Here is a 4,886-nt window from a genome sequence, read left to right as displayed (position 1 = left end):
CATCACATCATCTATACCTATACTAATCACAGACTCTCAAGAAATTACGATGTTAATTCGAAATTATGAGTCGTTAATCTGGTGGGACCAAATTATCAGGTGTAGATTTAGTTAAATTTTCGCTCCATTGCAAAAAATGCACCAAAGCCCATGATTTTTTCCATCGGTTGTAATAATGAGTCCATCTGAAACACGATTATAATATTGCTAATCCATAGATTATTCCCAAAAAACAAGCCTTAAATTTGAAAGAAAAACTAAAGCAATCTTTATCTGTTTCATGACAAAAAAACTCAACCTGCTCATATACTCCAACTGTATCCTTCCATAAATACAAAAGGAAATAATCCATAGCTTCTTTCCTTCGCCCCCGAGCAGCCGTGCCGCCGGAGCTTGCGAACCCCGCCCCTCGACTCCTCCGTGTCCGATGTGATGCCGGAGCATCCATCGTATCCGGGCGAGCTTACCATCGAGAAGTAGCCGCCGCGCCGTCCTCCTGCTTTGACTTCTCCCATCCTTCCCTGCTCCTCTCCCACCTTTCTCTGCCTTGCCTCCACAGGGAAACTGGGACACCAGCGACACGCAAAACGACGCCGCCTCAACTGGATCCACGCCCTCCTCCATTGCCTGCTCTCGAGCCATCAATCCTTGCCTCGAATCGGTTGTGCTGGCAGCCATCGTTTCCAGATCCTAGCTTGGCCGCCGCTGAAAGATCCAGCACTGTTGAGCCTCTCACCGTCGATGGCGGTAGTAATGATGCAACCATGCATGTGGCAGCGCCCATGTGGTGCGAGCGGAGCGACCGCCTTGCGGAACGCCTGCAGGGCTCCCTACCTCAAGCAGCATGCATGGGTGGCGGCTTAGATGTCAAAGGAGCTTCAGCACAAGGCGGTGATCCAATAGTACTCCTTCCAATACAACATTATTTGATCTAATGCAAAGTGGACCTTTCTTTCCCCTGCCTAGCTCCAATCTTTGATCCATCCATGTTTTAGGTAATGTGTACAGAGAACAAGGATACCAAGCCAAATTTGTTGAATGAGGATTTCAAGTTTGAGGTAACATTGTTGCTGACCCAACTGTTCATATTTAAAAACCATTTTGTTTTTTGGTGACAGTCGCCTCTATATCGAGTCAGCAGGGAAGTATCTACTATTTGTGCTATTTCTACAATTTTGTAAGCCAGATTTGTGCCAAGTGCATTGCATAATATATCTCTAATAGGTCCATAGCTATTTCTGAGATCTTCCAGCATTTTTATTACAACAGAAAAATTGTCCTTAACACATATATAGTATGCACTGGGCAACTGATATATACGATGGTTGATAATAATTACTTCAGGGTATCCATTCTGCTATATTTTACATACACATGAAAATTTATGATATTCAATGTGATCCAGTTTCCAGATATAGATTAGTATTATTACGAGCTACCTAGAAAGTGTTTAGGATTTTAGTTTCAGCTATGGTCATGGACTGTGCACACGATTAACAGAATGAAAAACTGCATCAAGCATTAGTTTTTACATGCGTGAAGCATTTTACAATAAATTTCCTATTATTCATCAGCTAGCTAAATGAACGGACACCGTATGATAAGGCAAACAACCACACTAAATATCACGAGTCATAATAATTCCAAGCTATTTTTACAAAAACATTTGAGTGGAATATGTTGTGATTACCTTTTTCTTAAGCTTCAGAAGGTTATCTTGGATTGAAATGACAATTTGTAACTTTTCACCCTTTTTAATAGTTCTGAAGACCATTAGATAATTGAACTTGTGGTGAGTTCAATGTGATCAAAAATTGTTGGTCAAACATGAAAGGATGCACATTCGTTTTTGAAGACTGAAAAGAAAGTTTCATGAAGCAACCTCGAGGTATCAATCAAGTCTTACTTTTTGATTCCTTGTTTGCCATTTGCATGGTGTGTATCATTTTTGGTTATTGTTAGAAGGCAGACTATCAGAAAGTGTTTCGTGTTGATTATAATTTTGTTCACTATAGATATCTAAAGTTTGTGGTTCAATTTATGAACTGCACTGGTCTAGATACTATTGCTGAAAGTTGATGCTGACACCCAGTAAGATACTCTTGGAGCTGCCTTCTCTGAGCATATCTCCAATCATGCATCTACTGATTCACATCATAAATGTTAATTTTCTGATAGGCTTACTATACACAAATGTTTCTGGATCTTACAGAATATCAGATCTTAACGTGTAATTGATCAGTTTACTCTACCTGATACATTAATCTTTCTGTTTTTGTTTCCATTCTATTTATGGTGGAAAATGGTTTCTTCACCATTTGGTTGATGTTTAATTAAACCATATTTGTACACCTATTGAATATATGTTAGTTCAACCAACATTCCAAATAACATTTTTATATCGTGATGCTTACTACTGTTTTTTCCTCTGAGGAAACAACACCAAGGCACCCAGTGAGTATTTCTAAGTTCAACTGATATTCCACTTTTGCATATTGTAGTACTTCCCATAGTTATTTCCTCTAGGAAAAGACAATAAGGCATTATATTTTTACCCTATTTATATCGGCCTAATTGTTTCCAATGATACAGATTGAGGCTACCTTATTTAATGTTCCCTTTTGCACCCTGCTGATCAGTTGCATATATGTAAACTTTTCCTATACTACAAAAGACATTATTATTTTTCTGATTAAAATTTATCTCACAGGTGCTGCCATGGCAACATCCATGAGACTATAAGGATCTCAAGGGAAAGAGTTGTGATGGGCCGATGGCGCATCTATTCACACCATGGACATTCAACGCCTGCTACTCATGCACCCACTCTAAAGTCGAGCAAGTATGTATCTTAAGTTCCATGCTGCAGTTAACATTTAATCATATTAATATTATCTCTGATATCTTGGACACAACATAGATTTTACAAGAAAAACTTTATCAAGCTAGATTTGTTACACATGCACTACATGTTAATGTAATTGGGAAGGACTAATTTTGTATTTTTCCATCATGTTGAAAGTTGTCCCTGATGTACGTACATTATTAGCCACCATGGAAACGACAAATAGCTGATGTTTGATAATAGTTACTTCATGGTATGTTGCACATTCCTCTAAATTTGCGAGATCTGAGATAGTAGAAACAACACATCATGATCTTCTGGCCGTGCTTGACGCTTCGTTTTTTGAGGACCATGCAGTAAAATGGATTTAATTACCAATCTATGTAGGATTATTAAGCATCTGATGTAGAAAGTTTTAGGATTTCAGTATATGTTTAGTTACACACTTATAGTTTATGCAAGCGAATTAGCAGAAATAAATTGCACGAACTATTATTTTTTTTTTGATAATGTGTAGCATGTACAACTATTTTTCTATTGCGAAAAAAGCATTCCTTGCCCCAAGCGACCGAGCACACAAATAAGAGTGACTCCAAGCTTTTTTCAGAACTGAGTTAGTTACGTTATCCGTAAAAGTATCTTAGGTTTCAGAACTGAGTTAGTTACTAATTTAATTTTTATAAATACTATAAAGACTAAAATTTTAAGAATTAAACCAATAAATGTAGTGAAGTCGGAGGTCTGTTTGGAATATTCTTAGTGCAAGTCTGTCATGAAAGGAGGGCTGTTGTTTTTCCATGACTGACTGGTGCTTCATGAAGCAACAGTCATAATATCAATCTAAGTCGATGCCTTTGTCTAATCTCCTTTTTTGTAAAACATTATTTTGTAATATTCTTAACTTAATTAATGATCACTTCTATTATGCTACCATTTTATGCGCACCATGTTTTAAAATGCAATGCCCCACTACGGAACAGTTAACTATACATAATTTCTCTTGAAGTTAGAAGGAAGTCCCTGTTATTTTTAGTTTTATACACCATACATCTATGAAGTTTCTTATTTCTTATTTAACTCTTCTATAGAAGATCCTATTCTTAAAGGTTGTTGTTGAAGCCCAAAAAGCTCCTCGGTAGACATGTTCCTCTCCAGCACATCACTTGGTGGATCTAGAGGGGCAACCATCAGCTTATAAAGGTCAAATAAATTGCCTGCTATTGTTCCTTACCAAGAGTAATTTCCCAAGTGCCCAACTTACAATTTGATTTGTTGCATCATGATAAGGTCTCCATGATGTGCATAGGATGTGTTTTTTACATTGAATTTGTTTTCCTATCTTACATCCATGCATTCACATATTAGAGGATAAATATGTTGCAGGCTCTTATCTACATGCATGAATATTAACTCTGTATCCAATGGTAAAGTTGGCTTTATCAGGTGACCTGGGCAACACCTTTCCACATATATATTGTATTATTGGCGAACAATATATTTCTATTCTAAATTTTTGACTTTATCAAATTTATATTACAGGAAAAAGGATCATGTAATAGCATGCGAGGTGTATGTTGTTGTTAGCATCTTCTTTTTTGATGCAGTGTATTTGCGTACATATAACAAGTTTTTTGTCAAATACATATATTGCAGGACAATGGATGATCAAGTAGCACCCAAGATGGCAAGGTGGTTGAGATATACGAACTGTTGTATCTTGAGGATTCATGATGCAGTTGTATGTCAATACATGTAGATTTATGACTATTGCCATAGCATCCAGTGTATCTATCTATCTATCTATCTATCTATGTCTTCTTAACGTCGACATATTTACCTTGACTAATTATTTTTTAATACAGGTTCTTTCTCTGTTAGTGATCTGATTTTTATTGGTTTACACCCACTTGGTTCAAACATTATTATTCTCTACTTTAGACATTTATATAAATAAATAACTTTTAAATGCCTAAAAATATATTACTTTTGTTTTTTTACTAGAGGTAACATATTGACATATCAATGGAAAAGGTATGTTTTG

General features: G+C 36.6%; 1 long non-coding RNA gene across 1 annotated transcript; it reads left to right on the top strand.

Annotated features, from left to right (window-relative positions):
- The first annotated feature begins 379 nt into the window (after positions 1-379).
- On the top strand, positions 380-4,663 carry LOC147975707 (uncharacterized). Its single transcript, XR_015602064.1, has 5 exons — positions 380-1,058; positions 1,762-1,888; positions 2,711-2,842; positions 3,934-4,045; positions 4,499-4,663. It is a non-coding gene; the product is annotated as an uncharacterized LOC147975707 (long non-coding RNA).
- The last annotated feature ends 223 nt before the right edge of the window (positions 4,664-4,886 follow it).

This window comes from Triticum urartu, chromosome 4A (genome assembly GCF_056163025.1).
Source record: "Triticum urartu cultivar PI428250 chromosome 4A, HENAU_Tu73, whole genome shotgun sequence".
NCBI lineage: Eukaryota > Viridiplantae > Streptophyta > Magnoliopsida > Poales > Poaceae > Triticum > Triticum urartu.
This window is presented reverse-complemented; position numbering and strand designations above follow the sequence as displayed.